The 15,194-nt window shown below is 45.4% G+C and overlaps 1 long non-coding RNA gene across 1 annotated transcript; it reads right to left on the minus strand.

The window, feature by feature from the left end:
- Positions 1-4,087: 4,087 nt before the first annotated feature.
- LOC143510586 (uncharacterized) lies at positions 4,088-5,353 on the minus strand. Its single transcript, XR_013130027.1, has 3 exons — positions 5,152-5,353; positions 4,966-5,074; positions 4,088-4,885 (listed from the first exon to the last, which is right to left on the minus strand). It is a non-coding gene; the product is annotated as an uncharacterized LOC143510586 (long non-coding RNA).
- Between the last annotated feature and the right edge of the window lie 9,841 nt (positions 5,354-15,194).

Genomic DNA, 15,194 nt, shown 5'->3' on the forward strand with positions numbered 1-15,194 from the left:
CTGTCCCTTGGTGACCATGATTATCGTGGAGTGAAGTAAGCACTTCTGCATGCAGCACCTGGGGTAGCAGCAGCTGTAAACGCTCCCCTACACCGACTGGACTCCTAGTTACTCGATACAAAACCCCTTCCTTGTCTCGAACACGGTTCCACTGACGCAGCAACTCTAAAACCCGTCCACCTAACTGGGCTCTCTCCATCTTCGTGGGAAACCTTCCTTGCCGCCAGTACCACAGAAAACTTTTTATCACTGCATCCTCCCCTTGTAATGCGGCCAAATCTCCTTTACTCCTAGTCGGAACCGCATCTATGGGTTCCATGGAGGCAACAGCCACACCCAATGCCTGACACCCTCGTGGGACAGCGATTCCACCAGCCACCTCATCCATACTGCTTGGGGATGGGGGCAGTGGCAACCTCGACAAGGCGTCAGCATTCTTATTGGTCGCACCAGCACGATAGATGACCTTGAAGTCAAACAATGCCAACTGGGCAGCCCAACGCTGCTCCACTGCGCCCAGCTTCGCAGTCTGCAGGTAGCACAATGGGTTGTTGTCGGTGTAAACAGTAAAAGAATTTCCCAAGAGATATTCTCTAAATTTTTCAGTTACCGCCCACTTCAATGCTAGCAGCTCCAACTTCATGGCACTGTAGTTGTTCATATTTCGCTCCGTAGGCCTTAGTCCTCGACTTGCATAAGCAATCGGTCTCCTCCCCTCTGCACATTCCTGTGACAATACTGCCCCTAACCCTAGGGAGCTAGCATCCACCTCAAGAACAAATGGTGCAGAGAAATCGGCATATCCCAACACGGGAGCAGTCACTAACTTAGCCTTGAGGGAAGCAAAGGCTTGTTCACAGTCTGCATTCCAATAATCCTGAACTGACCCCAACTGTCGCTTTAGCCCCTTCTTTGGCTGCAGTTTAGTAACCAGCCTATGCAAGGGTGCAGCATGCTTGGCAAACCCCTCTACAAAGCGGCGATAATATGATGCAAATCCCAAAAATGAACGGAGCTGAAACAGAGTAGATGGCACCTTCCACTCAGCTACTACTGCAATCTTGTCTGGATCCGTGGAGACGCCTGCTGCTGAGACTACATGTCCTAAATATCTTACTTCAGTCTGAAAAAAATGGCATTTGTTCAATTTCAGTTTGAGACCATTCTGGTGCAACCGTTCCAAAACCAGCCTCAACCGCTCCATGTGCTCTACAAATGTGGAAGAAAACACCACCACATCATCCAAATACAGTAAAAGAGACTGGAACCGCTGGTCCCCAAAAATCCTCTCCATCAACCTTTGAAAAGTCCCTGGGGCATTACACAATCCAAATGGCATACGTTGGAATTCGAATAATCCAAACGGGGTACAAAAAGCAGTCTTAGCCTGATCCTTAGCAGCTACTGGGACCTGATTATATCCACTAGCTAGATCTAAAGTTGAAAAAAACTTTGCTCCAACCAGTGCATCCAATGACTCCTCAATCCTAGGGAGAGGAAATGCGTCTTTACGAGTCTTTGCATTAAGCTGTCGATAATCAACGCACAAGCGTATAGAACCGTCTTTCTTCTGAACAACCACAATTGGAGATGAGTAGGGGCTACAACTCGGTTTGGCTATCCCACACTCTACCAGCTCTTGTATATGCGCCTTTACCAAGTCATATTGTGACGGGGGAAGCCTGCGGTATCGCTGTCGGACTGGGACATCATCCACCAGTGGTATTTCATGCTCAACAAGAGTTGTACACCCCAAATCCCCTGTCTCATGGCTGAACACTGTTGCATACTGTTCAAGCAATGCTTTAGCCTCTTGCTGTTCCTCAGACTTTAAATTAGGCCAACAGACTTCACCTAAATCTACCAGTGATGTACATTGTACTCCCACTGACTGAATATAGGCTATTGGACCCTCACTATCTTCTTGTTCAGTGAAAGAAAGGGGGTACTGTGCTGGACACACGCTAGCCATACTAAGCTGCCCTAAGGCAACCCTCGGCTTTAACCACTGGTCTTGATGACCAACATTAACTACTGGAACCACCAGACTACCCTTCTCCACAGGCAAAAGCGCACTAGGGACCAACAATCCTGGAGGAAGATCCTGTCCTTGGCCTGAAGCTTCCAGTAAGACTGTACGCACACAAGATGCCAGATCTTGACGACACGTGGCCGGAACCAGTTTCAAAGTGCCAGCAGGGATCCGCACCGCAGGACCCCTCGGGGTGACAGCTGAACCTATATGACCGGAACTAGAAACATATTCTAAAGCTTGGCACTCAGAGAGGGCTGGCATCCACCCTGGCGCTGCGGCCCGCAATACTGGGGACTGAAACAACCGATCTCCATGCTGACTAAACAATTCTCTGTAGCAGCTGGTCAATACATTCATGCCTAACACCCCTGGGACTAGCCCCTTTTTCTGCTGAGTAAGTGCATCCCCTGAATCTTTTACTACCAGGATGCCCATGCCAGGTAAGCGCTTTCCCAACACTTCTACATCCAGCTCTACATAACCACAGTATGGAATATCCAACCCGTTTGCAGCTTTAAGACGCAACCCCCTGCAATACTGAAGCCGCTCCTGCACTCTAGGCTGAAAGTGTGCGAAAAAAAAACGTTCTGTAATGGTAGTCACCATGGATCCGGTGTCCAAAAGGGATGGTACTACTACTCCATCTACTAGGACATTAACTACTGGACATTGCCCCACCAATCTAGGACCAATACCATCAGACCCACCGGCTCCCGAGCCCCGACAACCCTCATCCAGCATGTGGCTCTCCATACTGGCGGGAATTAGTTTCCCTGTGGCTGCCCTTGGGTGTTGGATGACACTACTACCCTTCCACCTCCCAGTCTCTCTCTCACTGGGGTGGCCTGCCATCCCTCTGACCCAGGACAATATCTGGCTATATGTCCTGGCCTATTACACTGTCTGCAAATTGGCCTACCATCAGATTCAAATCTCAACCGCTTAGTCTGCTGGTTATTAGTCCCAGCCCTTAATGGTGGGTGGTTAGCTAACTGTGCTAAGATAGCATCCAGCTGACTTTGCTGTTTACGTAAACACTCTTTTACCTCAGCCATTTCACTAGAGGAAACTGTGGCATTAACCACCTGTGTATCACACCCAGCTTCCCATTGAGAGTCACAGGAAAACGCCCTACTACGTGCAGTAGCCCCACGCTCCCCTTCGGCCACCCAGCGCTGTGCTTCCCCACGAATAGTCAAGAAGGATATGTTAGGATCACTGCGAACCAACCGTTTCAACTCTCGACGGAGCATACCATCCTTCACATATTCTATAAACTGATCTCTAACCAAAATATCAGCATTAGTAGCAGACCCTGGACTCTTCCGCTTCACCACTTCCATTAATGACAACAAAGCATGGGAGAACTCTCGCAACGTTTCCCCCTCACGCTGGCGCCGTTGAAAGAATTGCTTCTGTGCTTCTATATGAGATTGCAAACATCCAAAAGTCTCCAATAAAATCTGCAAAACACGTTCCGGATCACTCCGATCTACCGCGGGGCGGAACTTTATTTCTAACTTGGCTTCCCCATCTAATAAATCATATAAAAACGATGCTTGCTCTAATTGAGTCATATATCTAGTACTTAAACACTGCCGTGCCTCTTCTACCCACTCCTCTACGGGTACCTGATCGTGTGCAACATTACCAGAGAACCGTGGGCACTTGCGCTCACGGGGCACATAAACATAACGTTCTGTGACTTGTGCTGGGGTGGACAAAGGATCAGATTCCCTACTCTGTGATGACTGACCTGACGTCCTTGGTTCTCCTGACACTCTCTGGTGAAGACTAGCATTATCCGCCTGCAGCTTCTGAACCTGCTCTGTCAGAGTCCTGATCTGTTCCTCCCAATCCTCCATGGGGTCTACTCCTGGCACAGATAACCAAAACAAATTTAGAGACGGTAAAAATGTATGTCTTACACCTCCGAACACAGAAGCTAAAATAAAACCCTACGTACCTTCCCAGGATTCAACCAGTCGCTGTTTTTTTTTTAAAAAAAAAAATAGGAAACAAATAGTATGTTGCCCGCCACTTAATTGACGCCGTCCCTGAAAAGGATCCTGCCGACTACGCCAATAATGTAACACAGGCAATGAGGTGTACCAATTTAGCCCAGGACAATCACAGCAACCTGGCAAAACCACCTCACCCCGATATACACCCCCAATCACTTGGGCAACCCTTCCCCACTCGCAGGGGTCTCAACTGAATGAGCAGAGACGGCGACCAAGTAGAGGGCAACAATAACAATGTTTATTTTAAAATAAAAATAACAAACAATCTCCAGGCTACTGTGGTGGGCACACAACTCCGGTGGAGGGCTTCACCCTAAAACATGGACCAATAGTTCACAGCAAGTTATTATGTGCAATAAAACCACCACACTCTAATAAAGTCAAATAACCCCACACAACCACTGCAAACTATCACACAACCCCCACACTGTACCGCATTCCACCAACAGCACCTTTGGAGAAAATAAACAAAGAACGAAAAAACAACATTACTATCCAAGTTATTAAATGTCACAGAATAAAAGCTACAATTATTTATTCTAGTTAAAAATATACTCTTCCGTCAGCTTCCAATCTCACTTAGGAAGTGAGATTACTCAAGGCTCATGATACAACGACACCAATTGACATCAGAATACAGGGCAGAAATGATGGCCAATACAATAAAATTGTACCATACAAAGGACAAACAAGCGGACACAAAAAAAAAAAAAACCAATATAACAAAACAGCGACTGGTGCTGATGTAACTTCAAACACTTGTTCACTGGGACCGGTCTGTTGTCAGCAGGTAGTGCTATGGTATTCCTCTGCTAGGAATTCGTGTCTAATGAAATAAAAATTATATCAGTATGAATAAATCTAATAATTACATTTACAGACACTACAAATTCCCAGCATACCAACCTAGAACGCGTCAGGCTTGTTACGACCGTCTTGTTTCCCCAATTCATAAAGTCTCTTGACACTGTATTAAAAATGTGCTCTTCTAAAACTCTCTGGAACAGCTTTCGATCTATAAAACATTAACCAACACCTCAGTTTAGTAATATACAACCTTAGCAATACCGCCAATCACGAAGGTGAACTTACTCAATAGAATCCAGACACAGCGCCGAGCTCAAACCACCGATATGCACCACACCAAACACCAAATCATTCTTCCGCAGGGCTGGCAGAATATAAAGGCACGACCAATCAGCGAATTACGTCGCTACTGCCGTACTGCGCATGACGAACGTCAACCCCCGACACTGTGGGTGTTGCCACTAAACGGTCTGGAGGGGAACTGAATGCCATTAGACGGGTCCTACCCGTCACAATTGACTTTGGTGAATTCTCATGAACAGTATATTAAGTGCTTTTGGATTTAGATTATATATATGTATGTGTGTATATGTATGTACTATATATATATATATATATATATATATATATATATATATATATATATATATATATGACAGAACCCCCCCACCAAGGGCAGATCCTCACCGAGCACCAACAAGTACAGTACCCGTTTCAGTAATGATTAACGAACATCGTTGTCTGGGCTGCAACTCACATTGTTGGTGATTCTTTCAGTGCTATTTCATACTGTGTTTACGAACAACACTACCAATATGAAACATTTAAAAAAGGTAGGGGACCACCAAATTGACTGATAATGTACTGTACATTAATAGAATTTTCCACACAGGAAGGCATTTTCAAACAAACTCTTTGCCAAACTCTGACAGATCCTGTCAAAAGCACATGATAAAAACATGGCACAGACAGAGCTGAATAATTTGTCTAAACATTTATCCTTTTCTCTTCTGAACACTTATCATCTTTTCTTTTAAACATCTATCCTTTTCTCTTCTAAACATCTATCTTCTAAACCTCTATCCTTTTCTAAACACATATCCTCTTCTCTTCTAAGCATCTATCCTAAACACCTATCCTCTTCTCTTCTAAACATCGATCCTCTTCTAAACACCTATCTTCTTCTAAACATCTATCCTAAACACCTATCATCTTCTCTTCTAAACATCTATCCTCTTTTAAACATCTATCCTCTTCTAAACACCTATCTTCTTTTAAACCTCTATCGTTTTCTAAACATCTATCCTCTTCTAAACATCGATCCTCGTTTCCATACACAGAGCTGTAAACCAGTGTCCGGCCTCTTTTCTTGATCCAGAATTAGAAAAGGAGGCAGACAGAGTGAAGGAGGACAGAAAACAAGGGAGAGAGTGGCATTATGGCCCTCAGTTTCAGAGGCTTATTTTAACCTGCTATTATTAGCTTGGCCTTGATTTGCCATCAATCGGAGGCTGTCGTGTGAGAGCGTGCAGGAGGATGGGACATGTCCGTGTGTGTGTGTGGGGGGGCGGGCAACAGCAGGTCAGCCATGCAGATCACCAGTGACCCTCTTGGCTAAGAGGGGAGCCAGGTCGTACCCGAGCCATCTCTCAAACCGGGACCCTGGCAGCCACACCGCCGTCTGTCTTCAGGACTGAAGTGCACAGCGTGACTCATTCCTAATGGCCCCTCCCGAGAAGAGACCCCCCCACCATACTCCAAGGTCCCCGCGGCAGCATGTGCCTGGCAGGAGTCGGAGGACGCAGTTGGCCATTAGCGGTGCGCACTGGAAGGCTTCTCTGTTGCTCAGTGCAGGCTGACTGAGCTTAGCTGCCTGGTAGGTAGTATCGAGCTCAACTTCCTGGAAGGCAATGGTGAGTGTAAGCGCCTGGCAGGCAGTGTCTAATGCTGAAGGAGCAGCTGATGCTGGATGAAGCAAAGCTTCGATCACCGGCATTAACCCGACCGTCACACCCTCCGGTGCTTTTTCACACATCACACATTCCACACTAACGAGGCTCTCTGTCTTCCTTGATCCTTTACAGAATGGACGATCGTTAAGCAGCTAAGACACTAATCATCCACCGAAATGGCAGGATTGCGTGCTAATGCCTATTGATGTATTTTCTGACCTACAAGGCAGTGAAACCCACCGTCTTACCGCCGCCTCTCAGTCTGCAGGGTCAGGTCAGCAGCCGCCGCTGCCGTTAACGTGCGTCCGCAAGGAGAGTGCGGCGTTTTGTATGCAGTGAGCAGCAGCGATTTGAATGAAGGATAATGGGAGGGCGCCAAGCACCACACGCGACCCCGAACACTATGATCCAACGCCATTTCTGAGATACCGGAGGGCAGATGTGTCACAGGAATGACCCTCGATGGCCCCCATACATCATCATTCACTGTTATGGACCTCAGATCAAGACCTAATATGAACTTTTGCCTCAAGCCTGGCACACACATACAGGCCATTAAGCGAAAGGCTATAAGAGTCACTATAAGGGCAGAACAGTGTATCTACTGGCCCATAGGCAGACACCAAATATCATCTTTTCCTTGTTATTGGTTTTGTTTATCTGAACTGAGAGTATAAGTTGGTTTGGCTGCTGAATCTACATCTAATAAGAATAAGCTACTGTGTGTCCCTGTAGGGATCTCCAGAATTTGAATTTTGAATCTATCAGAATTTATGGCCAAATATTCTCACATGGAACAAAGATTTCTTTTTTCTACCCAGCCCATTTACTACATTACAGATCAACTGACTTAATATATACCACATAATGTGCTGTACTCAGTCAAAGTCTAAACTGCTACAGTGCTTTTATTTCGAGAAAGCCAGGATATGGTTTTTGAAATTAATCTTTTGGCTTGTGTGGTTTACCTGTAGCATGTCACAAAGCAGAGAATACAACAAAATAAAAATGGTACTCAAAAACACGAGACAGCATACGGGACAGCTGATCCACACAGCTATATTTCTTCAGTTTGCTTTGCATTCCTGCTCATGCACACTCATTTCAAACGCTTCTTTGAGCGGTTTCACACTTCATTTCGATTCAATTCAGCCATGACTCTGTAGTCAATGGAACCATGAGCAAAACCAAATGGCCAATATGCAGCGCATGCCTGTAATAATGAAGACGGCGTGTGAACATGTGGAGGGTGGGGAGGCGGGGTCAGTCGTCATGGCTCCAGAGGCTGTGGCTTCACCCAGCCATGTAGCAGAAGTGCACGTGGTCGTGGACGCTCTTACCTTTGTCTCGAGCCCCAAAGAAGAAGCCAGGCAGTGGGGCTCCTGACTGTGAGGGACCACGGTATCCCTCCACCCGAGCCTGGCCGTGCTGAGGCAGCACCGGGACCTGCACACTCATCCCCTCACTGCTTGTCGTTTGGCAGGAGAAGTGGAGGCACCACAACGCTTCCGCCTGACGGAGACAACCAGCCTCGGCGCCTCAGGAAATGCTGGGATGAGAATAGCTCACCGTTTCCTATGGCCAGGGGGCATGAAAACAGGCCCCAAATTTCCGGGGTCCAATTTTTGATCGCAAGTGGCTGACACTATTGAGTCGGGCAAGATGAAGTCATGCAATATTGATATGGATCTCTCCTAAGTTCTCTCTGTCAGAGCATTAGCCCTGGTAGCGATGTGCAGTTAACGCCTCCCAATGCAAATTTAAAGACAGCTTTAAGCAGATGAGCTAATTTGTGATGACGGTGATTGATTTTCCAATAAGCCAATAAACTTCTAGGGAAGAAGTGTTGGGCCCTGCCCTCTGAGTACTGAGAATGCTCAGGATCAGACCTGCACACTCTTGCTTTACTGATTCAGTGACCAGTGCATAGCAACAGATAAGGCAGTTGTTTACCTGAGCTCCCTACTTTCTCCGCACCAAGGAAATGGAAAATCCACCAATAACTGATTGTTCAGGTCCACATCTTCTACCAGATAAGAAAGCAGTCATGCACAGATGAACTATTCAAATTCTGTGTAAATGTATGTGCTGCCATCACACTAGAAACCGTTCAAGTCAAATTTGTTGCTTGAAGAAGTCAAAACTGGTGAATTTTTTAAAACACAGAGCACAGCATTTTTGAAATATGATATTTAATATTTAGTTTTTACAAGGGAATAAGTCTTGGACACAATATGGACATTTTTTTAATGCTACATATGAACCAGCACATATTCTGGGAAGAAAAAAACAAAAACAAAAGCAAAAAGCTAAATAGAAATATGACCTCTGGAAAGGCCCAGTTATCAAAACTCGATTCATGTGTGCAGAGCAGAGGAAGATATGCGCGGGAGTGTTTTATAGGTTAAAAAGAGAAGAAGGACGTGGGACTCCGGAACACAGCACACAGACACGTGAAAAAAGGCCCACAGCCAAGAGCTCAGGCTTCAGAGGTGAGGCTACAGAAGCCATATTAAAAATGAATCGACCAAACCTCGACTAAATGAAGTTTCCAAACCTCCCACATTTTACTTCGGCTCCACATGCTCCTTTGGTGAAGGACCATTTGATAGACATATCGGGATGTCCCCCGTGAATTTGTTACTCTTGTTGAAGTGATATATACTGTATGTATATACGTTAGCTTAAACCAGTTAGACTGTAAGAACCTATGGCAATAAAGGTTTGTATTTGAGTGTCTAGACATACGTTCTTACAGACATTTGAGGGGATGTCAACATGCATATCACGTCTTCGCTGCATCATTTTAAAGCTCAATTTGTTCTGGATTTCTGAACCTCTCTATAAATTGTCAGACAACTCATGCTTGTGTTATTCAGTGACCAGTAGGTTGCCTCTGGTGTAATGAGAAGATGCAGCCACCAAGAAGATGCTGAAGGTTTGTTGCTATTTTAATTGTCTGATTTGCATGAGTACAAGCAAGAAGAACAACATCACCTTGTGTGAATGGTATTGCCTGGCAAATGGGGCAATGGAAGACAACACACAATACATTATGTATATGCTCTTTAGTGCGAGATATAGCATCTTTACCAATTACAAATATGTTTATTGTAAGAAACCTGTTTGGAGCTTTTCCATAATAAAATGGGCATATTTTAAAAATAATTTCCAAACAGAAAACATGTTCAAAATGTATACCAATGTGTACCAATGTGTTGCAAGGTACTGTGGTCAAGGGGCCCATTGGAATCTAATTACTCATATGTATATTCCTTTCCTGCAAATATAATACACGCATAATACAATCATCCTTTTTAACTATGTTTTTTTAAGTTTTGTCACTGCAGGCTTAATGAATAATTGTACCCCGACGTGACTGAAATGAGAAGGCTCCAGGAATGGCACAGTTCAGCTCAGGAGGTAATGCAATCCATTTCTTTCTAAATGAATGAGAGTCGCTGTCATTCTGTGGGTCTCGCAGGCCATCCGCATGCTGAGGATACGCCGCCGCCCTTTGTAACAATTCGACGTTGGACGGCGATGGTGTCACTTCTCCGCCGGCTGCTAGGGCACACGCCGAATGATAAAGGCTTCAATAAATCAAAGGAAACGGGTTAAGGACGAGCACCAGGCACGCCTCTTAGGGCCGGATCCAGCCGCCGGGCACTTCCGAGCCGGGCTCACTGACCCCTGCGTTCACGCATTTTGATCACTACTCAAATGGCACAGGCAGAGTGTCGTCAGGTAGACTCGCCTCGGTATTCAACAGATGGCGTCTTCTGAAGCGATTTCTTCAGGGGATAGAGGAGACAGGTGACTGTGGGGAAATTGTAATTGATTACCCATACAAAAGGGAAGCAGCAAATGAAGACCAAGGAGAATAAGACCTGGCAGTCTTCGCATTGTGCATTCCCACAGTATAAATAATCCTTTTCAACTAGGGAGCGCGCACATCAGAGGAGCCGCTATGCTGCCACTGCATCCCCCACAAAGCTCGGCGAATCTTTCAAAACGCCGCCTGATGCATCGTGGGCATATTTGCAAAACGTATGAATCTGCAGTGCAGAAGGCATTTGTGAAGCCTGGGAAAGATCTCCCACGCTATGTGTCCCCTAGAGCCAGGGTGATCATACTGGAACGATTCTCAGAGCAGGTGTCACAGACACTAACGGTGATGTGGCCTTGCATGTCCAGCGCTGACTTGGTTACGCTTGGCATTATTTAAAATTGGGGAATCCAAGAGTGAAACCCAAGTATGTAACTGGCGTCGTTGAGCACCGAAGCCTCTCCAGGGCGTCACCGTGCTGTTCGGCTTGAAAGGATAAGGCGTGTGTTAGGCTGTATATGAATGAGTTCTCAGTTGTGTTGTATGCCTCAGTTTTAGTCTTTACATTCCCAGCAGATGTTTTGGAAGCTTCTGCTAATGTGCAGCTGTTGCCTCATTGCTACAGGCACCAGGACCTTCACCGATAACATAACGCTCTTGATCTCTGTCCTTCAGAAAGCGTGACAGCTTCACATGTGGCTGGTGGAAGAGCTGTCAGAGGAGTTTGCAAAGTTTTAATTTACTTGATAAACTGAGCACAGAAAAACTGTGGAAAAGAGGAAAATTGGATGTGGTACTGAGAATATCACTCAGGATCTCTGCATTTGATCAGAGACAACGAGTCAGGCTTCAGATGCCACAGTCAGTTACCCACCTGTTATCTCATGCTAAATGTTATTAGTTATTAGTGTCTCATCAAGAGCTGGGGCATGTGACTTTTGACACTGAGATTTCTAACTTTATCAGGTCAGCCTCACAGGTGCTATAATCCCTATTGGGTGATGGATTGACTCCAGCATGGCAGGAAATACTCACAGCCATATTTCTCTACATTCTTGTAACAGTGCGAGGAAAGCAGGATGTCAACACAACAGCAGGTTTTACTTCATGTTTATTTGCAAAATAGAGCTTTAGTGCTAACAAACAAACATAAACTTGCGGGACAATGTTGAAACAAGAACAGAAAAGGACATAGACTAACACACACACACTGAAATACTCAAACATAAACAAGACACATGTGCAACATATAACATTAATGAGACAAGAGACGGGTGATGCGAATGACAGAACCCCCCCCAATAAGGGCAGATCCTCACTGAGCACCCAGAGCCAGCAGTTGAGCCCTAGACCTAGAATGAAGGGCAGGACCAGAGCACGGAGCCGTCTGAACCAGGAAGCTCTGAGATCGGCCCCCTCCTGTGGGGGAGAGTCCACCACAGCAGCCTAGAACAGTCTCCCTGGGAACACGGGGAGACAAGGACGGGCCAACACAGGGACAGAGGTGGTTGTGGGGACACAGGAACAGAACACATCATGAGCACAATAGGGAACAAAGGGTTAGGGAGGAACACAGGATGCACACACACAAATGCATTCGCCCTCGTGCGCACCTTTGCTGCTGCTGGGTAGCACACACGTGCTCCTCCCCCTTGTTCTCTAGGTCCTCGTTCTCCAGGTCCTCTGTTGCCTGCTGTGGAGGGAAGGACCGCACTGGACCACCGTGGTGAGAGCCATGGTGTAGAGAAGAAGTCTCCCTCGCCGGCTAGCTAGGCTCCTCTCTGTCCGCCTGAGCAGAGATGTCCTGGTTGACCCTTAGCCAGATGCTCTTGCTGCTCTGTGGGAGAGCTATCCACAGGCGGCAAATATGGCTGGCACTGCAACGCACACACATAAGCACAAATGGACGTGGACAGACATAAACACACACACAGACACGCCCATGGGAGGAGTCGGGGCTGTGCCGAGACACCCTTTGCCCTAATACTGCCCTTCAGTAGGTGACATCCTCACCTGCCATGCAAACTCAGTCAATAGCCTGAATAACAGTGCACCATATATCAGCTGACATAGCACAGCAGGAAACCTGTGTGATTATTGTATTTCTCCTGGGGTTTGTTTTCATTTAATAGGATTAGAACAAGACAGGGATGTTCACTGCACAACCAAAGTTGACTTGTTTTGGACCTGATTCTGGTTTTTCTTTACACACAGGAGCCAAAAGGACTGTGTTTCTTTTGTCAGAACTCCACTGCGAAAATGATGCTTTAATGCGAAGCCCTCAGTGTGCATACAGAATCACTCGCACTGTTTCAAACAAATAATCCAGCTTTTAGACAACGTCAAGACACTGGAAATGTCAGCACAAAGAGAATCATGTCCCAGTTTTAATGAGACGGCTTTCTTGCTCCCTCATTCCCTCAGTGCTGGGGGGTTCAGGAATTCCCTTTGGAAGGGCATCTCTCTTTTAAGTGTGCTTCAGAAGCTTTCTGCTGGTGGTTTGTGGTAAAAAATTACTGGGCTCAGACTAAAATGATATTCCTCATAAAATCCAGTTTGCAGACTCAGAGTATGGATAAACATCAAGGTCAAAATGTGTTTCAATGCTTGGTAAACTAACAGATCCCCTTGAGGATGGCTTTCACATATTGGGAGGGACTGTCTGTGTATCTGTTAAAATTCTGCCTTAGCTAACACATTAATTTTTAAAAAGTTTTCTGGAGGTTGCAGAATATGTAATACACAATGGCCTCAGATCTCATGGGTTTCATAAGAGAGTGCAACAGAATTTTTTTTGTTTTTTGATTTTATTTACTTTTTAAAACCCATTTGAAAATGACAGCTGCCCTTTACATTGTGTGAATATTGTAGACAACTGAACCAGTTGACACAGTCGAAGATTTCTTGCCATTTCCTGAGCGACACACGCTGACACAACATCTCTACATCTCCTACAAAAGTGACAAACAACATTTGAATCCCAGAGAACGATTCCATGCAGTGGATTTGATCAAAAAGTGTTGATGTGATTAAGGCTGGCAGCTAACTGCAGCTTTGTATCCTCGTGGTGCTGCCCGGGAAAAGTGGGAAATGCATATCACGTAACAACAAGCCAAATATTTTGGATTTTCATATTTCTCTTGAAGGCTTTCAAAATGTGTTGTACATGTAACCTCTAGTTTCACAGTTCTGGTGCTTGCTTTTTTATATATGTTTCAAAAGTGAGTTTGAAAACCCACTCAGTGGGTTTGACCTGTTATGCAATGGTGTTAGAACATTAGTGTGAATGGGACATGACTGCCATCTTACTGTGTTTGTCAGCACTGGTGTTGGTAACTCAAGTGCAGTGGCCCTTTAAAAGACCAGTGGCCCTGGTTGGTAATACCTGAGGTATGATTAAATCTTCCAGGAGGCCTTCTGGCTTGTCACCTTCTCCTGTACATATATATATTTTTTATTTATTGACTATCCCTTAGGAATGTTTTGCTAAATAAATATCCTTACACCAGCAACTGGGACTTTGCTGACTGTTCCACCGTATCATTTATATGTTGTGGTCCACATCGATATTACACTCAATTCATTATGAGCATTTCCTCTAAAATGTCTTGTCAGAAAATGTGTTTTCAGCCCTTGAGTTGTCAGATGTTCTGATGACATGTCAGTGGTTTTACAGAGTTTGTAAATCAAATTTCGTGCTGGGTGACACTGCAATCTGACACTATGGGTGGATTTGTGTTCATAATTATGTGTTAGTTGGCTCTTGGGCTTATTTATATGTGTGTGTTAGTTCATGTATTTATTTATTTTTTGTCCTTTTTTTAAAAAGATCGTGCCATGTAATTTGCATTGAAGGCAGTGTTCACTGCCACGGAGTTCTAGAAACACAGGACTGCAAGCTGCATAATTTTAATTAAAATAGGGAAAATGGGCAAAGATAAAGTAAAACCCATACTTTTCCAGATAGACTCTTCAGGATTGTTGGCAAACACTTTTCTTGAGATTCACAGTTGCCAGATATCGTGAGTATCGTCTGCAAGCTGACAGCTATTCACACCGTCAGTTAGCTTCTCACAATGCTCTGCAATGGGTCTGGGCATTTGCTGTAAGTGGAGTCTCAGTTTGAAGCAATCCTCGATTATCCTTGAGATTATGACTCAAGTCTTAGTGACGGTTCTTTCTGTAAATCCGGCGCTCCATTATTTATTACCTCGTTCCTGTTTCCCCACGTTAGCCCAGACGAGGAGTCTGTGTGTGTCTGAGCATACGGTGCCAGCACTTCTCTGCCCACTACTCTGCACTGCAACCGAACGATCCCATGATGCAACAGATGGTAACAGGCGCTACTGAAGCATGGCCAGAGCTCGAACACGCAGCATATGGTAACGGACGTCCGCTCGGAAGCAGCGCTTTTCGGCTCTCGTGATAGATTTGATTTATTTTCGCAGGGCTCTCGGTGTGAAGAACGTGAAGACCCAGCTTTGGGTCAAATGCAGTGCCATTAAATCACATGTGAAATTACATTTAAAAGCACAGGAACAGCTTGA

The sequence above is a fragment of the Brachyhypopomus gauderio genome, chromosome 3 (genome assembly GCF_052324685.1).
Source record: "Brachyhypopomus gauderio isolate BG-103 chromosome 3, BGAUD_0.2, whole genome shotgun sequence".
Classification (NCBI taxonomy): Eukaryota; Metazoa; Chordata; class Actinopteri; order Gymnotiformes; family Hypopomidae; genus Brachyhypopomus; species Brachyhypopomus gauderio.